Source organism: Pleurodeles waltl, chromosome 3_2 (genome assembly GCF_031143425.1).
Source record: "Pleurodeles waltl isolate 20211129_DDA chromosome 3_2, aPleWal1.hap1.20221129, whole genome shotgun sequence".
In the NCBI taxonomy this organism is placed as follows: Eukaryota; Metazoa; Chordata; class Amphibia; order Caudata; family Salamandridae; genus Pleurodeles; species Pleurodeles waltl.
In genome coordinates this window covers 141,075,374-141,089,361 of record NC_090441.1, presented here as the reverse complement: position 1 = coordinate 141,089,361, position 13,988 = coordinate 141,075,374, and positions in this window count along the sequence as shown.

Sequence of the window (13,988 nt, the reverse complement as noted above, 5' to 3'; positions counted from 1 at the left end):
AGAAACTCACCCATTGGACAAGATGGCACACACAGATACAATAACTATGCATTTACACCCCAACAGGACCCCTAACCAATGTCACCGGACAGGAGGTGCCAGACACATCCAGTCCCCCCACAGAAGAGGCCCTGCAGCTCTGCATGCCTAGATCAAGATGACCAGCCCGGCCCATCAGGGACCTCTGGACAGTCGGTTCCCCTGCCGCAGTCCCAAACCACCATGAACCTCCCCCCCTCAGGAAACACCACCACAGCACCCACCCAGCGGGCCCATGCCACTGTCCCCAGGACACGACAATCAGCAGTACGTCCACCACTACAGGGACCCCAGGCAAACCTATTAACCCAGGACGACAGGGACCTGGGGTAAGTGGTAATGGGCACATGGTCCAGGGGACGGAGGCACAGGACAACAGGGAAGCTGGGAGGACTGTTGTGCGACAGGGGGAGAACAGGCCCAGGGAACCCACTCTCCCCGAGGCACTCTCCAACATAATGGGAGCATACCACCATTCCAAGGAGACCATGGGCACGGTACTGGCCAAGTTTCAGGAGACCCAGCGGTTGCAGGCGGAACAGTACTTTGGGATCAGGGAGGACTTGAAGTCCATTAACACCACCCTGGTCACCATTGCAGGGGTGCTGGCAGACATGGCCAACACCATGAGGGAGACAGTACACACCAACGGGCCCCTGACACTAGCCCAAACAATGAACAGCCCTCCATGTCCTCCGGCGCTAGTGGACAGGAGGTCCCGCCACAGGACCAACAGGCCACCAGCACCCCACCCCCTGCAGAAGGAGAACCACCCTGCAAACAGGCCCTGCAATCCAGGCACAAGACAGAGAACATTGCTAAGACCCCCGCCCGGAAATAAGACTCTCCTGACTGTCACCCTTCTGTCTCACTGTGTCACCCTGATCACCTTGAACTGCCATTGCTCCACACCTATGCCCCAATGGACAATGCAACTGTGATACCAAGACACTGGACTCTACCATGGATATTCCTCCACCCTCACCCCATCCCATTGCACATCCCCCTCCACTGATTAGCACTTAAATAAACGCCCTTGAATCACAAAACAATCTGGAGGCAGTCTGTACTGTCACAAATGTGTTATTACAACCTCTCTGAAAAATATCAATGTTCATTTGCACATACCAAAGTATGACAGTTGTTGGGCAGCAGTGAACATAACAGAAGGCAGAATGTGGTACCCAGATCTGTGAAAAGGAAAGCCAAAGTGAACTGTCATGGTCCATTCACAGAGGTAAAAAGGCAGACTCATGCAATGTCCTACAGTAGTCTGATATGAGAGGAGCAGTGCCAGTCTCTTACCTGTGACACACTGGAAGTATTGCATGATGATGTTGTTTCAGTTATCAATATCTTCTTCTTCTGCCTCCTCTTCTTCACTGTCCACAGGCTCCACAACTACCACAAGACCAACATCAGGCCCATCCTCCTGCAGAAAAAAGCACCTGGCATCGTAAAGCCAAGTTGTGCAACATACAGCATGCCACACTTATCTGGCACACCTTCTTCGGTGAGTATTATAGGGAGCCACCTGTTAGATGGAGGCACCGGAACCTGGCCTTCAGGAGGCCGAACGTCTGCTCTATTACCCTCCTAGTTCGCCCATGTGCCTTATTGTAACGTTCCTCTGTCCTTGTCCTGGCATTCCTCACTGGGATCAGTAGCCATGACAGATTGGGGTAACCATAGTCACCTGCAAATATCGAGGGGCATCTGTTAGAAATACACAAAACTTTAGGGACTCTCCCATACCCAGACAACTATTCAAACTGTGTGTGGACCTTGGGCTCACCTACTAGCCACACACGGTGCCTCTGGAGTTGGCCCATCACATAAGGGATGCTGCTATTCCTCAAAATGTAAGCGTCTTGCACTGAGCCAGGATACTTGCCATTCACATGGTAGATGTACTGGTCTGCCAAACACACCATCTGCACATTCATGGAATAGTAGCTTTTGCAGTTTCTGTACACCTGTTCATTCCTGCGGGTGGGGACATGTGCCACATGTGTACCATCAATAGCACCAATGATGTTGGGGATATGTCTCAGGGCATAGAAGTCACCTTTCACTGTGGGCAAATCCTCCACCTGGGGGAAAACGATGTAGCTGCGCATGTGTTTCAGCAGGGCCGACAAAACTCTGGACAACACGTTAGAGAACATTGGCTGATACATCCCTGATGCCATGGCCACTGTTGTTTGAAAGGAACCACTGGCCAGGAAATGGAGCACTGAGAGGACCTGCACTAGAGGGGTGATTCCTATGGAATGGGGGATAGCTGACATCAGGTCAGGCTCCAACTGGGCACACAGTTCATGGATTGTGGCACGATCAAGTCTTTAGGTGATAATGATGTGTCTGGCTTCCATTGTCGACAGGTCCACCAGTGGTCTGTACAACATCTCATCATCTGCACCAGTGGATGTTCCCTATGTAGGAGAATGGTGAGCAGAGGGTCATATACCACATAGGTTCCACAAGGGTGTTTTGCACCATTGTTATTTCATTGATGTGTTGCGCTGTCTGTCTGTATTCCTGCCCAAAAGTGCTGCGATGAAGTTAGGTGCCCTGCCATGTGCCCCCCTGAAAAGCGGCTGCCTGACCTGTAAGGAGGGACAAGGGGAAATGAGTTAACTGCGCTGGCGTTGTGCAGCGTCGCAGTAGGCGGACAAAGACCGCTGCACAATTCAGTATTGGTTATCATTGGGCCCTATGGGTTCCAGGAGCCAATGACGATGTACGCCGGAGGTGACGGTACACACCACTGTGGACGTGACCGCCATTTTCTATCTGTGCACTCACTTGATACCTGACCTTCAACAGGAGAAGACCTACACTGCAAGTGCTGCTGTGACCTGAGTCTGGAAGCGACAATGGCTACAGTGTCTGGGGAAAGGGCCCCTGCCTTCACCGCGGAGGAGTTGGACAACCTGGTGGATGGGGTCCTCACCCAGTACACGCTACTCTGCTGTCCTCCAGACAAACAGGTGAGAACACTGTGTGCATGGTGGATGGGACACTAATGTATGGAGTGGCCTGGATGGAAGATACATGGGGGGGGGGCTGTGGCCTGCATGTGAGGATGGTCAGTGTATGTGTTTCAGGGCATGGTTGGGAAGTTTTGGCCAATGAGTAGAAGAACCGGACGGGAGAATAAAATCCATTCTTACTTTACCTTTCCTGTGGGTCAGCGCCCACCAGAAGAAGGGTACTTGGCATGCCATCGCCAAGGAGAGGTGACCCTGGGGGTCTATCATAGACAGAGCACCCACTGCGGCAAGAGATGGGAGGACCTGCGCCGCTGGAACAAGAAGACGGCGGAGGCCCAGCTGGGGATGGCCTACCAAATGTGGAAGGGGTGCCCGTCGCACCATGACCCCCCTGATGTTCCGGATCCTGATGGTGCCATATCCGGAGTTGGATGATCGCTTGAGGGCATCACAGCAGCCAGAAGGGGGTGAGTACAGTCTCACTCAGCTGACTCTGTGCGCTTTACCAGGTGTCTGGGTGGGGGATGTGGGCGGTGGGTTCCCCTAGGCCAGGGCGAACTTGCTAGGGTAGGTCCCTTGTTAGGAAGGCTCTGTGGCACTCCAACCCCAATAGTGGTGGTGGCCATCTACAAATAGTTAGGCTCCTGTGGGTTTCAGGGGTGCAGCAAATGGGCTTAAGCAGAGTCCCCCATGGGCAGGTGTTTTTCCCACTAACTGCTAGTCCATGGGCTAGTGCATAGGGCTGCTCGCAGTGTGTTGTGTCTGCCAACGGTAGTGGTGTTGCAGGCATTGACCATGCGTCTCCTCTGTCTTTCCCCCCTTTTTGTTTTGTCACCCTGTCCTTGTGTGCATTAGCATCATCTGGCAGAGGAGCAGTGGCACCGGAGCAGGAGGGAGCTGCAACCTACATGGCCCAGGAGCGTGAATGTACGGAGTCTGAAGGCACCAGTGGGACGGAGGGCGAGGGGAGCTCCACAACTGGTACAGGAAGGGACAACAGCGACAGCGACTCCTCCTCTGATGAGAGCTCCCTTGCGGTGGTGGGCACATCTATGGATACTGCAACAACAGGTATAGCCGCCACCCCCCCCACCAGCACCGCTCTCCCAGCAGGCCCTCATCGAGTTTCCCGTGCCTGCTCACCCAGGAGGGTGGGCAACTCCTTCGCCCCAGGCACCTCATGCCCTGCCCCAGTCAGACCTGCTGCCTTCAGTGAGGATGCTATTGACCTCTTGAGATCCCTCACTGTTGGGCAGCCATCCATTTTGAATGCCATCCAGGGTGTTGAGAGGCATTTGCAGCAAACAAATGCCTACCTGGAGGGCATTCATTCTGGCGTAGCGGCCCAACAGAGAGCATTTCAGGCTCTGGCCTCAGCACTGATGGCAGCCATTGTACCTGTGTCTAGCCTCCCCCCTCCAACCTCCACTACCCGACCCAATCCCCTCTACCTCAGCCTATCCCAAGCACACCATCAGACCAGCATGCACACACATCAACACACAAAAGTGGCTCAGGAAAACATAACCACCACACGTCCCACAGGCACTCACACAAGCACCATACCCATGCAGACACACCAACATCTACTGCCTCCACTGTGTCCCCCTCCTCCACGTCATCCACCTCCCTCCCAGTCTTGTCTCCACTCACACCTGCATGCACTACATCCTCAGCCACTACCTCCATCACCAGCACGGCCATCACCACACACCGCTCACGTGCAATCACCACCCCCATAACCATGCACATGTCCCCTGTGTCCTCTCCCAGTGTGTCTGTGAGCCCTCCTCCCAAAGTACACAAACGCCGGCACACACCCACTCAACAGCCATCCACCTCACAACAGCCTCCAGCCCATGCACCTTAACCCAAACTCAGCAGACGTACACCTCCTGCAACCACTACCTCTTTCTCCACTCCCAAACCCCCTCCATCTTCTCACCCCAGTGTGTCAAAAAAACTTTTCCTAGGCTGCCATTAACCTTCCCTAAACCTCCCCAACGTCCTTCCCCTAGGGCCAGGATGTCTAGATCCCAGCTGAGGACCTCAGCCACCAAATCCTCATCCAGTGTGGTCCCTGTAAGTCCGGGAACATCGAAGGCGGCACCCATCAGGGCTGCCTTTGTGCCACCTAGTGAAGCCAAGGACCACCCTATTTCGCCACCTGCCAAGGTAAAGAAGGGGCCAGCTTGCTGAAGAGAAAAACCGCACCAACCACCCAGCAAGGCCTCTTCTAGAACCAGGGAGGACTGTGCCAAGGTCCCAGCAGCGACTTCCAAGGTGGGGAAGGGCCAAAAGGGCAAAGGGAAGTCTGCTCAGGGCACGGAGCCTCCGGGTGAGGGACTGGTGTCACCCCTTTTGTAAGACAGACCAGCAACCTGTATGGCGGTGGCCACCGCCGCAATGGTCGCAACCTGCACCGCCACCTGCACTGCCACCTGCACGTCTGCTGCCTCTACTACAGTCACCAGCATCATCCCCAGTGGGCACCCTTCCGAGGCTGCAGGAGTCGGCCTGGTGTCTCCTTCCACAAGTGCAGCATCTCCGCCGCAGCCACTGCCACCTGCCCCGCGATGTGCCCAGCCAGTGCCACTACAGCTGACATCAGCAGCATCCCTAGTGTGCAGGCTTCCGAGGCTGCAGGAGCCATCCTGGACCCTGCACACACTACATGAGGCACCACCACCAGCCCTGGCACTACCAGCAGTTTGAAGCCTTAGTCTTCGCAAAGAGGAGTGTGGCTCTGCCTCCATGGAGTATCGTGCTACCTGTTAACGGTAAATCTTGTGGCTCAGACTCCCATGTGAGGGAATGGGAACTGCCACACACTGGTGCAGCATCACTGGTTACCATACCCCATCCAGAACCAGTGGAGAACAGCATCGACTCCCGCAGTCCTTGGCAGGATGAAGACCTCTGGGCACAAAGCCCCCTCCAGAACCAGTGGAACATGTCACTGACTTAAGAGACTGTGGCTTTGCACTCCCCAGGACCAGGCAGTGGGCAAACCACCCACTTGAGAGACTGTGGCTTTGTACTCCCCAGGACCAGACAATGGGCAAACCACCCACTTGAGAGACTGTGGATTTGCACTCCCCAGGACCAGGCAGTGGGCAAACCACCCACTTGAGAGACTGTGGCTTTGTACTCCCCAGGACCAGGCAGTGGGCAAACCACCCACTTGAGAGACTGTGGCTTTGTACTCCCCAGGACCTGGCAGTGGGCATGGAGCCCCCTCGAGGAGCAGTGGCGTCGTCCAATCATCCGGCTGAGGTGCCCCCCTCCCCTTCCCCCTGAGGTCCTTGTCTTTTTTTCGAACTGATGCCCCTGCAGTGTTCTCTCCGTTTTGAGGCAGGTGTCATGTGTGGGCTTCGCCCATGCCTTTTGGGACCACTGGTCCACGGACATTTAATGGGACAGTATACGGACTTGTGTACTTGCTCTGAATATTTGTATATACTGATGATTTAAAGTTATCTTGACCTATCTGAATTGTTGATTATTACACTTGTTAAACTCATTTTATTTGGTCCTTGCGTTCTTCCAGGGGGTGACTGGGTGTATCTGTGATGTAATTGGAAGTGTTAGTGTGTATGTTGTTGTGGGTGGGGGGTGGGGGTGTTGAGTGTTGCGTGTGTGTGTCACTCTCTTTCCCTCCCCCTCCCCTGTGTGCTAGGTGCAGTACTCACTGTGGTCGTCGCCGGCTTCTTTGATGTTCCTGGTAGATGAGGAGGTAAACCAACATGGGCAGGACCTGTAACTCGGGCTCCATGGCTTCCTGGTTCCTCGTTGGGTGTTGTGAGGTGAGTGGTTTCCGTTCCAAAGACTGTTTCCACCGTGCTTTTGATGGCGTTGGTACCGCCCCGGAAAAAGGTGGCGGATTGGTGCCTTGTAATAGTGTGGGCGGTACATTGACTTCCGCCTGTCTGTTGGTGGTTACCGCTGCAGTGTTTGTTGCTTCCGCCGTTACCTGCTCTTCCACATGCGGCCAGCCACTATACCGCACACTGCAGGCTATACCATCCTATCTTCATCTAGATACAGGCTGCATGCATGTCAAATATTTAAAATTCATGCAAACACAGTTTGAGTCAGATATTTTGACGCAAATGCATCGAAAACGCAAACTAAACATCAATGGGCCCCTAGCGTTAATTCCACCAGTGCACCCAACGCATGCGGATATCCATTAAAAAAAGTAGTTTCTCGGTAATGCGTGGTATTTTGCCGCACATGTAGGTTATGCATCAAATATATTCACACAAACTACATTTGGCTAAAAAAAATACACCCAAGATGGAAAATGGGCCACAAAGGAGACAGGAAGTGATGTAACAGGAAACCCTGTTTACAGACATGGTACAGGGGGTGTACTTTCACTTTACAGTCTGTGCTTTTTCTTGACTGTGTGGCTGTGTCTTGGTGTTGCTCTTGTTTGGATTGCATATATTGTATCTTGTGGTGTCTATCTTGTGTCTTTTTGTGTATTCTATTTGTATATTGTACCTGTTTAAGTGTTTTTGTGTATTTTAGTGTTGTTTGAATTGTATTTGTACTGTCGGGTGTCTGTTTGGGGGGTTAGATTAGTTGGGTTAATTTGGGTTTGTAATTTGGGTTGTAAGTTTCCTTGTTTCCCATTTATTTTCTTTCCATTTCCCCTTTTATTCTTTAAATTTTTGTTTGATAACATGTCGGGAAGGGCGAGGCTGAGCTGCAAGGGTGAGGAGGAGCTTGGGGCCATTGTGTGGCTGGTGTGCCACGTTCTGCCGATGATGCTGGAGTTGGGAGGCCGTGTGACACAGGAGTATCACATGGAGGCAAGGCAGCTGCGTTTGGCCAAGGTACTCTACCACCTGAAATGTGCTTTCAACGCATCAGGGGACGAGTACCAGCTGAAGCATCGCTGGGCTGGCCTGGTGGCCAGAGAACAGGACCTGCTGGAACAACTGTGTGTGGTGATCGGTGGCCCTGTTGGTGAGTATCACATTGAAAAATGTGTACAGTAGAATGCTCCTGAGTGACTGTATTGCTACATGCACTACGTGCAAGGTGAACAGTGGTGCAGGGTAAGGGAAATTAAGTATACTATGGACCTTTGGCCTCTGCTTCCATTTTATATTGGTTCACAACTTCATTTTGTCGAGTCTGGTTCTGTGCATAAAACACTGTTCTGTGTTTTTCCACAAGCTTCTGCAAGCTGCAGGGTGGGGTGTTTTTCTGCTCAACTTCGCTCCATCTGCCTGGTACGAAGGGCGCTATTTACATTCCACGAGCTATCAGTTAGGACAACAGGGGGATGCGCCTGTACTCAAGGAGGAATGCAAGCTTCAACTTGGAGCCCTCTTCTGGGAACCTAGCCCGTTCCGAGGAGACGGCTCAAAGGGTGAACAAGGTACCGCCAATTGCACAATTTGTAAAGGAGGGGTCTTTTTCTATAAAAGACCCCTGGGCCTTAGTAAATACTATAAAGGTCAGGAGCCCTGCTGGATTGGTTTAGGAACTCTCTTCTGGGTTGGACGCAACGCCAGGAGGACTGATTGTCCCGAAGGAGACTCCCTGCACCAGTCGATTTGGGTTCCCCGGCTTTGTGTGCGGCGGAGGGATGCAGAATCTCTTTTCAGTGAAGCCTTTCAATTTATAAGCATTTAAGCATATTGTGTGTGTGTATGTGTAATATGCACTTATTCTTGCAGTTATTTTCATGTTAGTTTTCATGATATCACAGAGTGTTTATATTCTCACAGTTATTCTCATGTTATTTTTCATGATATGTTAGTGTGGTCAGTTTTGCTATATGGGAACTTGCTCCATAAATAAACTTGATTATTCTACTTACTAAGGGGTGTGAGAGTGATTGTTTCACATTGTGCCCTAAACTATCCTGAAGTGCATAGTTCTGTTATTCTGAAGAGTGAAGCAACACATTTTGGCGTAGTCATTTGCAGGATTCCAAAAAAAAAAAAGAAAATGTTTAACAAGGTCAAATCGAGCTCAAAAGCAAGTTCTCATGTATCAAATCCGGAAATAGAAATACCGGGGTGGGAAACTGCCCCATATAAACTTTTAGCTCAGGAATGGTCACGTTGTGCTGGTTTGTGTGAAAATTGGAATGCGTGTATGTTAAATGTAGAACCTGAAAATATTTTAACATGTTTACAAAAAGTGTCAATGGACAAGGGAAAAGAGATTTGTACGTTAGGGAGGCGAGGCTGGATTTTGCTCTCTGCGTACAGAAAGTTGCATGAAAAATGTTTACAGTTACAGAAAGACCATGAGCAACTGGAGAAGCAGTTAGTAGAAGCCCGAAAGGAGTTAGTAGAAGCCCGAAATTCCTCTACCATGTTAGCTTGTCAAAATAAATTGTTAAGTGATAAGCTTGAAATGTACCAGCTGGTTGCAGAGAGGACGGCAGTTAGCGTCGCTCAATATAAACACAAAAGACGAAAAGGGAAAGTTAATAAAAAGAAGGTACATTTAGCTATCTCTCAGGCAGGGTTAGCCTTTGACCCTGAATTTTGGGATGGAAACATCTGGGACACGTCTGATTTTTTGGATGAGTCCGGGGGTGATAATTGTCAAGATGTTAGTCAGGAAAAGACAGAGTGCAGGAATGTTGTCCGTGTGCAGCCAATATATCGGCAAAAGTTACAGCATAGCCCAGCTAACCCTGGAGGGGTGATGCTGGATGCTCTGGAGGACTACACACAGCAAGAACTAAGTGATGTGACAGAGGTCAGGGGAAACATTACTTAAGTGGATGGTGCGAGTGCATGATATGGGGGCTCAGGAGGGTCCAATTATATCACAGCGACGCCCCGAGGCTTTGTATCTTAAGTACGGACCCAGTTATCCTAAATGAGTTTAGAACTTATCCAGGAAATGGTCCCATGACCAATCTGTTGGAATTAGCGGTACAAGGGTGTGCTCAGAAGTATCCGACAGAGTCACACTGGCCGCCTAATGATAAACCCTGGTATACTTTGAAAGATGCAGTACAGAGATTGTAGGAGGAAGGGATGAAAACAGCTATCTTTCTGGGTAGTGCTCATAATTTGATGAACGGGATTTTAAATGTGTGCGTGCGAAACCGGCTGATTAGGTCCGCTCCTCCTGCCTACAAGCATGTCATTATGACTTTGTGATTAATCAGACTGGTAACCAACTGTCTCAGGTGGTAGAAGCTGTGCGTGAGTTAAGTGATTTAGGCGAGTGGACTAAGCCAGAAAGGAATTCACGGTCTGAGAATCGTACTGATAACAACAGGGTGTCAAGGCGGGACATGTTTCTGGCCTTGCTGAAAGATGGGATAGCCAGGGATGACATTGATAGGATAACCATCAAGGACATGTGGGAGATGTACTGCAAACGTGGTTTGGATAAGAAGGAGGGAAGCAGGAAAGGGAACAAGAAAGATAACAAACTGGTGAACCAGAGAAAGGCAGGATGGGAGGAGCGCGAGGATGAAGATGGAGAGAGAGGGAGGGAGCCCCGCAGCAGAGAGAGATCCCTAGATGATGGAGAGTGGGAGCCAGAGCACCGAGGCTCAGAGGGAACCCAGAGCAGAGAAAGAGACCGGGAACTGACAGGTCCTGAGAGAACTCGAGACAGAGAGTGGGAGAGGGAGCTAGTAAGCTCAGAGAGATTGCGAGGCAGAGACTGGAAGGAGGAGCTCCCTGAGAATTACATCAGACTGTATCCGGATCTGACTTGAGCAGACTCTGAAGTGTGCAGAGTGAAAATAGACTAGGAAATAGGTCAAACTCTGGTGCAAGGATGGGCTCGCAAAGATAACAGACCACATGTTAAAGTAGAATTTTTTTGGAAACATAGAAATGTTCAGAAAGTTTGATCCCTTTTTAACACTGGAGCAGAGGCCTCTTTAATTCATGGAAACCCAAGAAAATTCAAGGGACAGTACTTCACCATGATGGGATTGGGTGGAAAAGAAACCCCAGCAGTGCAGGTAGTGGTTCCCATGAAAATAGGGGCACTCCCAAAGAGAGAATACACAGTCTTGATTGTGCCCATTCCCGAGTACATTATTGGGATTGACATTTTGAAAGGGATGACCCTACATTTGGAAGATGGATGTTATCAATTTGGTTCCAAGAGATTTATATCAATAGCTGCCGCGAGGGTGGGGCTGTTGAAGATTCCTCCGGTAACACTTCCCCAGGCCACTAAGGTGATTCAAACGAAAGAGTACAGAATACCGGGAGGACATGAAGAGATTAGCCAAACTATACATGACTTACTGGAGGCCGGGGTGGTAATTCCCACCACCACTGCGTGGAATAATGCCCTCTGGCCTGTTCATAAGAGTGATAACAGTTGGAGGATTTGCATTGATTATCGCCAGTTGAATAAATATACCCCTCCTCTGATGGCAGCAGTCCCAGACACCATCACCTTGATTGAAAACATACAGAAACACAGTGGGACCTGGTATGCCACAATTGACATTGCTAATGCTTTCTTCACAATACCAATAGCCCCTGCAAGCCAGCCCCAGCTGGCATTCCAGTGGGTGGGGTACCAGTACACCTTCTGTAGGTTGCCCATGGGGTATTTACATAGCGGCTGGTGGCAGAGCATTGAGATGAAGTACCCGTGGTTCCCGGAGTGCAAATTTCCCACTACATAGATGACGTGATGATGCAGGGAGAGACACAAGAACAGGTGCAGATTCAGCTAGACATGGTGGTGGAACATTTGCAGAATAAAGGGTGGGAGATTAACCCCAACAAAGTGCAGGGACCGTCTCAGAGCGTGAAATTTTGGGGCATTCAGTGGAATCAGGGACACAGAGAAGTGTTGCCAAAAGTGAAACAAAAGATTAAGGAATTTGCAGTGCCTCGAAATCGGAAGGAAGCCCAGTGTTGTATTGGACTATTCGGGTATTGTAGACAACACATACCCCATTTGTCTCAGATTTTGGCCCCATTGTACAAAGTTACACGATAGAAGAATGCGTTTGAATGGGGAGAGCAGACGCAGCGCACGTTTGAATTGGCGAAAGACGCCATTCAGCGTGCTTTGGATTTGTGGCCGATTCGGGAGGGAGACATCGAGTTGAATGTGACAGTCCAGGGGCAGCATGCTAATTGGAGTTTATGGCAAAAACAAGGAAGAAAGAGAGTGCCCCTGGAATTTTGGACAAAGAAGTTACTAGAGGCAGGGGAGCGGTACACTCCCTTTGAGAAGAAGCTGCTGGCTTGCTATTGGGCTCTGGTTGATACCGAGCAAATGACATTGGGACATAATGTGATTTTAAGACCTGAAATCCCCATCATGCAGTGGGTGATGAGTTCTACTAAGACTCACAGAATTGGGCATGCACAAGAAGCCAGCATTATAAAATGGAAATGGTATGTCCAAGACAGGGCACGAGTGGGTCCAAAAGGAACCGCTGTTTTGCATGAGCAGGTAGCGCAGGCTCCCGTGGAGAATTCAGAAATGTTGCACCATGTACCTCCAGTGTGCGAATCTCCGGTACGATGGGGCCAGCCATTCTGAGGCTTATCTGCAGATGATAAAAAACATCACAGATGGCTCAGCAAAATATGTAGGAGCGAAAAGGCACTGGAAAGCAGTAACCTATAATCCTTTTACAAAGAAGCTTTTAACAACTACAGGACAGGGAAGAAGTAGCCAGTTTGCAGAGCTTTACGCTGTGTATCAAGCTTTGAAACAGGAGCTACCCGGAAAATGTCACATTTATACAGATTCCTGGTCTACCGCCAATGGGTTAGCTACTTGGCTTCCCACGTGGCATGCACATCAGTACAAAATCCATAACAAGGAGGTATGGGTGAAGGAGTTATGGCAGGAGATCTGGGAAATGTTACCTCAGAGTACCGTGACTGTCTATCATGTGGAAGCTCACTGTCCGACTGATTCATTAGACCGATGGCTCAATTGTCATGCAGACGATTGAGCCAAGATTCAAGAGGATGAAGTGGAGGCGCAGAATTCTGATTTGGTGGGAATGGCTAAATGGGCACACCAGAAATGCAAACATCTTGGAGAAAAAGCTACTCACAGGTGGGCAGAAATTAGAGGGATGCATCTTCCCCTAGATTTAATTAAAACAGCAATCATTGAATGTCCCATTTGTCAGCATACACAGCACAGACCGGTCCCACAGGTGGTGAGAGGCCAGCTAGGCAGAGGTAAATTTCCAGGACAGATATGGCAGATTGATTACATTGGACCGATGTCAGTGAGCAGAGGGTGTCAGTATGCCTGCACAGTGGTGGATACTTACTCTGGTTATCTCATAGCCTTTCCCTGCAGGCGCGCAACTCAGCAGAGCACCTTGAAAACATTAGATCTGTTGATTCTGTACTATGGAGTGCCGCTCCAAATTCAGAGTGATAACGCTAGCCACTTCAAGGGCAGACTAGTGCAGGACTATTGTGCACAACACAACATTGAGTGGATTTTTTACATACCTTACTACCCGCAAGCAGCGGGACTGATTGAAAGAATTAATGGGTTGTTGAAAGAACAATTGCACAAACTGTCTGATGGGACACTGAAGGGGTGGAGGGATAATTTGTACGATGCTTTGCAAATTTTTAACAACCAACCCCTTACGAATGCCGAGACACCTCTAATGAGAATGCTCACTCCTGCTTTACAGATCAATCCATTTACAGCAAGCAATACCATTGTGTATTGGGAAACAGTTACAGGAGCTTTGGCCCCATATCGGGCTACACCAGAATCTGCAGGACTTGACCAGCATGCTTTACAAATGCATCGACTGAAGCCTGGAGACATCACTCCGATTGAAACAGGAGTTGGAATTCAGATTCCCCCTGAGCATTATGGCCTAATCGCCCCTTGATGTGGGCTCACCCTGAGATGCATCCAAATTTTAGGATGCGTGATAGATGCAGACTACCAGGGCGAGTTGAAAGTCATTCTCTTGAACAATGGTGACAC